Here is a 10,487-nt window from a genome sequence, read left to right on the forward strand (position 1 = left end):
AGATAACTTGAAAATGTGGCGCTGTAATTTTTTTCCTATCAAACTAATTTCCTTTAAACCTGTATGTTCTTGAAGCAGCATCCATCAGATCTTGTCAGCAGCACAATGAGGCACCTACTGTATATCGTCAGTGGAATACCAATTAGCCTTTAATTTTACCACATGTCCAATCAAAAGAGCTATTTGCTTTCACATGATGGCAGAAGGTCATTAAAACAAATGATCTTGCTGCCAGACAATGACAACAAAACCACAGCTCAGTAAGTAGTGTATCTGTTATTGGGCACTAACAGCACACTAAATGCTGTGCTGCGCTCGCTTTTTCATTCTGACTCCTTTCGCGTGATCTGATGGCCTGAGAGCTATAGCTAAAACACGGTCTCCTAACTTAACCTTTTAAGATGCAATATTATTTGCCTCAGGCATATGAGTACATAGGTACTTTTAATGTCATAGCTGTCAAATTCTGTAGCTCTTCCTTTGCTTTCTGTTGCTTGCAGTTTTAGTTCTGAATAGTCCCTTCCAGAAGAAACAGCAGCTTGTCCTTTACTACCCAGAATGGTGGTTCTCCAACCCTGTAAAAATGAGTGCTGGTGGATTCCTTAAGATATTAGAGTTTGTCTCGGTTCAGTCATTTGGATTCTCTTCAGTCATCTGGATTCTCTTAAGTCTTTCACTTCTTATTCTGCTGTGCAGCATGACTAGTTCAATGTTTTCTTCTGTTCAGGACATCAGAGGATTTCCAGATTCTGACTTTCTTGTCTTTCTCATCCTATTCAGTTTTGAACTTTATTTGTACAAAACAATTACCTGGCTTCCTTCCTCAGCTGAAGAGCAAAGTACTTTGCAAAATTCCAGAGTAAACCAGTTACTACTGTATAATTGAAAGGTGCTATTCACAGTTCTGAGTCAATTGCACAAAGTTACTATTAAAAAATACATTAATGTTTTTGCATGAAAAAAATAACAAAACTCTACATACTGATAACAGATATTAATTCCCCTACCATTTATGCTTTCAAGATGTCTGTGCAAAAGTAAATCAGAGAAAAGAAATTGGAAGCAGTGCTTGAATGTCAGCAAAAAAACACTCTATATGTAAGAATTTCAGTTCAAGCCTTTGCCATTTTTTCTGTGCTGAGTTGTTCTGCTGTCTTCACTCAACAATACCATCAACACTGAGAGAGAGCCCCTGCAGAGATCCTGCACTGCTAGCAATCAGAAAAAAAAAAAAAAAAGAAAAAATATGGTTTTATGCTTACTCTACAATAGTCAAGTTTAGGCACCCAGGTTTGGGGATTTTGTTGCTGTTGGGTTTTGTTTGTTTGTTTGTTTTCTGGCATATGCTTTCTGTTTCTTCTTAGAAAGCAGAACTCGCACTGATGGTAAATGGTCCCATGAGAAGTTCTCAGCATGTGTGCAAATCAAGCTGGAAGTGAGCATCCAGAAAATGAGTGTTATGTAATCATTGACCAGATGACCACATCTCTTCCCCCTTCTCCAAAGTGGAGGAGAGTCCATTTTCTTAAAGCAGGAGGAAGAATCATAGAATCATAGAATCATTTTTGTTGGAAGAGACCTTCAGGATCATCGAGTCCAACCATAACCTACCTCTAGCACTAAACCATGTCCCTAAGAACCTCATCTAAATGCCTTTTAAACCCCTCCAGGGATGGTGACTCCACCACTGCCCTGGGCAGCCTGTTCCAATGCCTGACAACCCTTTCCATGAAGAATTTTTTCCTAATGTCCAATCTAAACCTCCCCTGGCACAACTTGAGGCCATTTCCTCTTGTCCTATCACTTATTACTTGGGAGAAGAGACCAACCCCCTCCATACTACAACCTCCTTTCAGGTGGCTGCAGAGAGCGATCAGGTCTCCCCTCAGCCTCCTTTTCTCCAGGCCAAACAGCCCCAGTTCCCTCAGCCGCTCCTCATCAGACTTGTGCTCCAGACCCCTCACCAGCTTCGTTGCCCTTCTCTGCACTCTCTCCAGCACCTCAATGTCTTTCTTGTAGTGAGGGGCCCAAAACTGAACACAGGATTCAAGGTGCAGCCTCAACAGCACTGAGTACAGTGGCACAATCACTTCCCTAGTCCTGCTGGCCACACTATTTCTGATACAAGCCTGGATGCTGTTGGCCTTTTTGGCCGCCTGGGCACACTGCCAGCTCATATTCAGCCGGCTGTCAATCAACACCCCCAGATCCCTTTCCACCAGGCAGCTTTCCAGCCACTCTTCCCTGAGCCTGTAGCGCTGCCTGGGGTTGTGACCCAAGTGCAGGACCCGGCACTTGGCCTTGTTGAACCTCATACAATTGGGCTCAGCCCAATGATCCAGCTGGTCCAGATCCCTCTATACGGCCATCCTACCCTCCAGCAGATCAACACTGCCACCCAGGTTGGTGTCATCTGCAAACTTATTAAGGGTGCACTCAATCCCCTCATCCAGATCATGACGTAGTGGTTACACAAGCCGGTTGTAGTCTCTGAGCCACCTGATAACAAGCAGTTATTTTCGTCAGTGGTGCCCTGAGAAGGGAAGATGCCTCCAGTCTGCGTAATTCACCAAATGCAGAGACCAGAGCTTTTTGTGTTAGAGACTTGCAGATCCACGAAAACCATTGACAAAACCAAACTCTCTGCTCCAGCCAACCCTGGGCAGGTGTCTGAACTCAATGGGGTGGGAACATGTGCTAATACCATGCAGTGCAGCCCGAGTAAGTCAGGTTTTTCACTGAGGTATATCCTAAAAGCTTTACTTGAAGCCTTTGACCCAATGCCCAAGGATTAACTTTGACTAACTATTGCAAGTTGGTGAAAGGTTGGAGCAAAACTGAGACCTGATGTGACCAAAGTCCTCTCCTCCAGGGAGAATGTTTTAACTCACAATGTAGTTGTGGGAAAAAGAGAAAGGTATTTTTTCATCATCTTGTGTCTCACATCCCCAACTCAAATTTGGTGGATTCAGAAAAGCCTTCAAGTATTCTCTTTCCTCTCTCTTCTGAGCAGGTACCTTTTGGGTCATAAAGAGGAGAACGGAAAGATGTAAGAATTTGCATGGGATGTGTGTGCTGTGGAGGACCTAGTACCTACCCGTTGTGAATTCATGACTCCATACTGAATTTTATTTTCTAATGTTTATTTTAAAGCTCTAAAGTACTGCTTATTTAATCATATCTTTAGAAGAGAGTATCAGTGTTCATGTCTTTAAAGAATATTTCTAGTCCTTGCAGTTCCAGGTAAAAAAAAATGATCTCTGTGCACCTTAGTATTTCAGAAATGAGCAAGGAAAAGAGAAGGCCATGAATCACTAGTCCGCTCATCGTAAGTATTAAAAAACAGTGAGTCAAATGCTGAAAGCAAGCCTGAGTGACTTAAAGTCTTTACTCTTTTAATATTAAAATAATAATAGAAGTTACCTTCTGATGTCAGAGATTCAGCAATCTCTGCTTTCAGTTTTTTTCAAATAACTCAAAAAGCTGAACACCAGATATTTGTGGACCATATTTCACATTTTATCATGTATTTCTGGACTCATGATAAAGCATCCACAATTGCTAATGTTGCAGTCATCAGCCAGAGAAGGGTCCTATAGGAAGACACAAAATGCAGAAAAATCTATTACTGTATTTAGAGCAATGGTTGCTGTATTATTTCCTGCAAGTGCTTCCCTCATCACTTTGTCTTGTGACCTATGTATGCTGATGATCTTTTCTAACTACTTTCTGTTCCTCATACGAAGTCATTTCTTCATCTGAGTCTTTTTAATGAAGGTTTACATAGAACAGTTTGGGTTGGAAGGGACCTTCAAAGGTCATCTAGTCCAACCCCCTGCAATGAGCAGGGACATCTTCGACTGGATCAGGTTGCTCAGAGCCCCGTCCAGCCTGGCCTGGAACGTCTCCAGGGATGGGGCATCTGTCACCTCTCTGGGCAACCTGGGCCAGTGTTTCACCACCCTCATTGTAAAAAATTTCTTCCTAACCTGACAGTATAGTTTACAGATGGTCTCTAAAGTGACTTTAAAAAAAAACCCCAAACCCTCTTTTTTTTTGCTGTTTTTGTTTGTTTGTTTGTTTTGGTTTTTAATCTCTGCATCCTACCTAAAAGGAGACGTTTGATAACAACCAAAATACTCCCTTGCACATGCAGCTCCCTTTTTTCCTTTGGGCAAGAGAGAAGGGAAGGATAAAATGTGCAACAATGTAATATGTTATACTGAAGAAAAGGCCTGTTAGTAATGCTTAGCTCGTTTGTAGGCAGCTTTGTAAAGCACAGCCACAGTGTTGAATGCATAGCAGGTATGAACAAGCTCTGTGTGTTCTGCGTAAATGAGTCTGCTCTAGTCCAAAAGCCGGAGACCACATCAGCAAATCACCGAGACTGAGCTTGTCTCTCCACTTTACTCAAAGAACATACTAGTGCAGGTTTGGTGCCATATTAATGCAGTCAGTAAAACTAGCTTGCATCTGCTCAGATGGTTATACAAAGATAAAAATAGAAACTCTTCTTTATGGGCAATACATTTCACATACTACAAAGTACGCTTGGTAGGTTTGCGAGCTGAAACAATTTGAAGAGTGGAATATATAAGTAAGCAGACATATATACAGATATAAAAAATGCGTTGCTGAGAGGCTTAGGCTGGTTTGGTTGAAGGTGTAAAGGTATGAGTTAAATTGGTGGGATCCTTTTGACTGTAGGTAAAATCTGCCTGTCAGCTATGTGAGCTGCCAGAGAAGGGGTTAACCATGAGTCATTATTACTGGAAATTTGTTCTAGCACCAAAATAATGGAAATTGTAGTCCTTGATTTTGTGCTTCCTGGCAACAGTTCATCTTGTGCCTCAGTCAAGAATCAGACTGAGAGGCAGAGAAGGTTGATGGTGATAATTTCACAAAACTAACCAAAAACTTGTTGCTTGCTAGGTAGCCATAGAGATGAATCAGACCATTTACTTAGAAAGTGTAAAATAAGTAAGAGGATAAACTGAGATTAACCTGACTACTGAAATCTGATAGTATTCCTGGGCCCTACACAACTTTGTTCCACAAACTTTTGATCAAGCCTTTTGTAAACAGGCATAAGTTTTCTTAACTTTTTCTCCATGGTAGCCCCTCAGTTACCTGAGGTCTTTGGTTGCCTACTCACATAACAGCAGGTTGTGGACATCAGACTTTGTCATACTTACTAGAATAAACTAATATACTACAGTGTTACTAAGTGGAAGAGGGAGAAAACTCTGTTGCTAGTAGAGTAACGACAACCAAATGGCATTTTAGAATTTGGTATTATTTATGGAATACCTTAGCTTTGCAAAATTTACTGTAAATAACATTAGGAATCGTGGAGTAACTCCTAGTTTTAAGATGTTAATTTTCTCTTTTCTATGATGATAATTTTGTGCCTAAATGCATACTCTACTAAGTCCACATAGGATGTTGTTCATTTGAAGCTGAGTCACAATGTTGGGGCAGATTCTCAGTAATTATTATTCTATATATATATGTGCTATTCATTCTAATTATGGGCAGCTGAGAATGCAGCTGCAAAATCATAATATCACTCAGTATACTGTTAGTATTCATTACTGGCAAGGTCTTTTAACTTTTAGAATACAGTATTTTAAGCTCTCGATATTCCTTGTGTCTTTCCACAGATGTTTTGAACATTATTTTCAAAAATCAAATTTTACAGACTATGGACACAATATTTTTGTATTTAGGGTATTTTTGTGGAAAACAATAATAATTTTTGAATTAAGTAAATGCTTCTAAGAACATGTATACAAACATTTTAACAGGGCAAAAGCTTATAATTAGGAGCTGACAAGCAGACTTTAAACAAGTCAACCATCTTCCTTGAAAATAGATAAATAGCAAGCAAAAGCAGAAGAGCAGCTTTAAAAAGTTGCTAGGTTTGAAAGCTTCAAAAATGGTAAAAGGATAATGAATTCTTCAGACCTGAAGGTATGTTTCTGAACAAGAAAAAGAAAGACACATATTACCTACCGAAGAGAAGAAAAAAGCTGCTGCCAATCTTTAATGTTTTGGATATTGTGTTCTTTCAGAAGCCTTAGCAGCTTTCCATTGTTAACGTATAAATTCCATTTTCGTTGTTTCTTACAAATAAATCTTCTAAAAGCAGTTTATCTGTGGTGTCTTCAGCCACATTTGCAATTGTTATTTTGACTGAAAGTTTTTTCTCTATAATCATAGGAAAAAACATAGCTAACAATTCTTTCTCCTAAAGACATCGTTCCCTTTGCTACCGTTACAACTATATAATTTATGATGTCACTATGTAGAAAGTCTGATGATTTTAACACTTCATACTATAAAAGAGATGAAGCAGTGTTCTTTTCCTTTCAACCCTTTTTGCTCCCAAGACAGTTCTGCTGTCATACAGTGTGTGTTGATCCAAGTCGGCACTTCTCAATTCTGTTGTCATTTTCTTTATAGATTTCTGTATAAATTTCAGGTTTTGTGTCTTATAAATGACACTGTTTACTGCTTCCCTCGAAGCATGTCCTATCTTCCCAAAGCTCTTTTCTCAAGCCTAAAATCCACTGATTTAAATGAGCAATTTTTAATATTTTCCTTAATTTTATATCATTAAATATAGGGTTAGAAGTCACAGCAAAAAAAAAAAGAGCTTGATTAACAAAGATCATTCCAAACTGTAAAATTCACAAGATCAATTACACAGCACTTGTCAAACCGTGCCTGGATATTGTGTTCAGTTCTGGTCGCTACAATTCAAGAAAGACTCGGACTGGCAGGAGAGGGTCTACAGGAGGGTCATGAAGGTGATCAAAGGGCTGAAGAACCTGCCCTGTGAGGAACGACTGATGGATTTAGTCCTGGAGAGGAGAGGGCTCAGAGGGATCTCATCACAGTATCCCAGTACTTAAAGGGTGGCTACAAAGAGAATGCCTCTGTCCCCTCCCCCCCGCTTTTTTTTTCAGAAAAATAATTTATTTAAAAATTCCTGCCTTTGTCTAGAAATGAGTCAGAAGCCTGTAAGACTTTGGTGCCTTATCAAACTAAAAGTAAGCACTGCATTTTCAATCTTCAATATAGATAGTTTTTTAGAATCACACATTCAAAATTGGCAAGCATATTTTTATTTGAAAAGTGAATGCTTGACATAATTATTTCATTACTGTACAGGCACTGTGATAGAAGGAGTAGCGGCCTCTAACTCAGTTTATCTAGTGCTTCTGTAATAAAAAAAATGGTTATAACTTTAACAGCTCCAATTCCATCATGATTAGCCGCACGTTTTGGAAGCCTGGCAGGAGCTTTGGGTTAGAGAGGTGCCTTTTACTGCCATTATAAAAATTTCTGTAGTATTGGCAGAATTATAAACTGTCGGGAATCATATTTTTTTTGCATGTACTGTATATTGTACTGATCAGGGGTTTTGACTTCGTGCCAAAACCCTTGACATCTGATAGCTCTGTGTGCATATCAAGAAGGTATCCTGAATCATCATTCTATACAGATTTCAAAGTCTGAGTGGATCATGGACAGAATTGATTTTCTCCTCTTTAGAAAGTCTGTGGGGAATAGGAACCAATCAAGTAATAAATTCATTCTGTACCTTACTTCTTGTCTCCACTATGATCTGTACCTGTTACTCTCCCCATTAATAAATATGTCTCTTACTTCACAAAGAATATGCACAAGCTTGAGTGAGAAGACATCTAGAATGGATACACAAGCTGCCTGTGAAGTTACACAAGGAAAGCACTACTTAAAGATTCTTTGTTGTTTAGCCCACTGAAACAGGACTCACCAGATATAAACTACCCTTTAAAAAGGGAAAAGAAAAAAAAAAGTAAATCTGTCATGGCTTGGAAACCTCTTTGTGGATATAACAACTAATCATTGTAGGACTCCATCAGAGATTTAATCTCCCATCTTAAACTAATGGCATCAGAAACCTCTGCAAATTTCCCAGCTTATATTCCACTAATATTTACTCCTCTAATGCCAAAATGCTAAGTTTACTGATAGGAAAAAATTCAGAAAAAGTATTAAAGAGATAGCAGGCTGTTATAAGTCAGTCTGACCCTTAAACGGATCTGAGCTATGTCAGTCAGTTCATGAATCACAGCGAACAATTTCTATCTGGTAGCATTACAAAATTTTGGTCAATAAAACTGCAATAAGAATAACTTGAATACAGAGTGGATTTCCTGAACGATAGGATTTTATTTTTGTAATTGTGAAGGTGTCAAGAAATTGTAAAGCTGTCATGGCAGCAGGGGCTCAGGGCATATAGTGATGTATTTAACACATAGGGTCACTGTGAAGTCACTGGAGCTGGCTGGTGAGAAGTGAACGAGGGAGCTCTGCAGACATAACCGATGTGAGTGCAGCAGCCCCGGCTTGTCAGGAGTGATAAAATCACTCGTAGGCAGATCCCACTGCCTGTTTTCAGCAGGACCACGGCCAGTCTGCTGTCCTGAGGAGGGGGCAGCATTCTTCAGGCAAACACTTCTGTGCCTAACAAATCCTCTAGAGATTCCTTGTGCTGTTTTACATAACAATACATCATGCATGCAGTTTTCCTTCATATGTATTTGTACCTTAAATCAGTGATTCCTGGAAAAGTTAGGAAGAAACTTTAAGTATTCAGACTGTGATAGCAAGGCAGTTGAATGTCTAGCTGCTAGTTACCAGTCCAGTAGTTGTGAAATAATATAGTATAGAAATGAACCACCATAACTGTACTTACTGTAGTTTAGGGAGATAGGAGGGTTAAGAAGATTATTAAGATCATTTAAAATGTAAGATGAGTTTGTGCAGCATCTTGAGTCTCAGAAGCAGGAAGTACATTAAAGAACAGCAAATGATCACAAAAAAGTTATGTGAAATGCAAGCAGATTAAAAAACCTTTTGTCACAGATTATATTGGTAATGATACGTATTGACTGTTTAGAACATTGTTCATATCTAAATCAACAGACTATTTCCAAACCAAATCAATTTTAAACTAGTCTAAATCCTTACTTAGCAAATTCACCTTAGAAAATCTGCACAAGATTTTAGAAGCTACTATGAATGAGCTAAAACCAGTTTGCTGTTGACTATTATAAAAATTATTGTGCCTTGGCCAAAAAACTCAGCAATCCTTTCTTGCCCTTACTGATTAAGTTTGTTATTTGTAAGGGCACAGGATTCAAAAAAGATGTAGCTTGTCTTCTACACTGGTTCTTTATTGTCTGGTATATTTAGCATATTTTTCTTCTCTGGAGTGTCCCATTTGAGGTCACCAAATAATTTTCTGTTTTATTTAATTAAACATTATAATTCTCATTTAGAAGTACATCCTCTGGCCTACAGAATTGTTGAGAGAGGTGCAGTAAATTATTTTTCGAAGTTGTCCAAGCAACCTGGGCACATAATTTATAGATTTCAATGGGAGCGATGTGTGTAACACATTGAGGTGCACTGGGAAGACCAGATATGCCCTTCTCAACCTCTTTAGGGTTAGAGTTTCAAAAATATTGATGTGCTCAAGTGAAATGTCTCCTGATATCTCCTTGTCATAACTATGTGGGAGATGGTAGTAGGTCTCCAGGCAGCTTGTGAGATCATGCATTTCCAGAAACTCAGTGCTAATTGCTTCTTCTCATACAAGAGCAAGTTGTATTCTTGTTTGTTCTTAACCTTCATGATCTTTCCTGTAACTACTGCATAGATGCTGTTAACAGGTTTTTTGGTTTGTTTTGTTTTAAACAAAGCAAACAAACAAACACCACACCAAAACAAAACCAAAAAACAACTAGAATTTGCTTGGACATTTTTAGAGGCTTGTTCTTCACCCTTTTCATCTTCTCAAAGAATTACAAAAGATGTTACAATAATCGAGTTTCTTTTCCAGCAATTTCACTGAAATAGCCATCCCTGTCTCTTTACCAGTAGTGTATAAGCACAGACTTTGTAGCAGTTTTGAAAACAGAGATAAAGCCAGACAAATATAAACTCCTAATTGAGTTCATGGTATTTACCCTCACACTTTCTGATTTATCAGGTTTGCGGGCTGTATGGTTTTGTATTTTTAAAACATTCTTAAAATATTGAAACTGATTCACATAGGAAAATGAGGAAGATTATTATTTATATTTATATTTATATTTACATTTACATTTACATTTACATTTACATTTACATTTATATTTATATTTTATATTTATATTTATATTATTATTATCTTTCTACATTTACAGACATCACTCTTTCCACTTCAGTCAAGGTTTAATTACAGTGTTGAAAATTTTCCTTCCTACACATAATACACATTTTAATAGATCTTATTATTTGGAAATGCCCCTTGATATTCAGCATTCATCATAATTTGCTTAACTTTATCTCATTTACTAAATTCAAGATCCAGTTGACTCTTTCCTGGTTTTTTTGTTGCTTCAGCTTCTAGAGCTTGAAAGTACTAAGGACCCTTAATCTTTTATTTT

Source organism: Caloenas nicobarica, chromosome 2 (genome assembly GCF_036013445.1).
Source record: "Caloenas nicobarica isolate bCalNic1 chromosome 2, bCalNic1.hap1, whole genome shotgun sequence".
Lineage (NCBI taxonomy): Eukaryota > Metazoa > Chordata > Aves > Columbiformes > Columbidae > Caloenas > Caloenas nicobarica.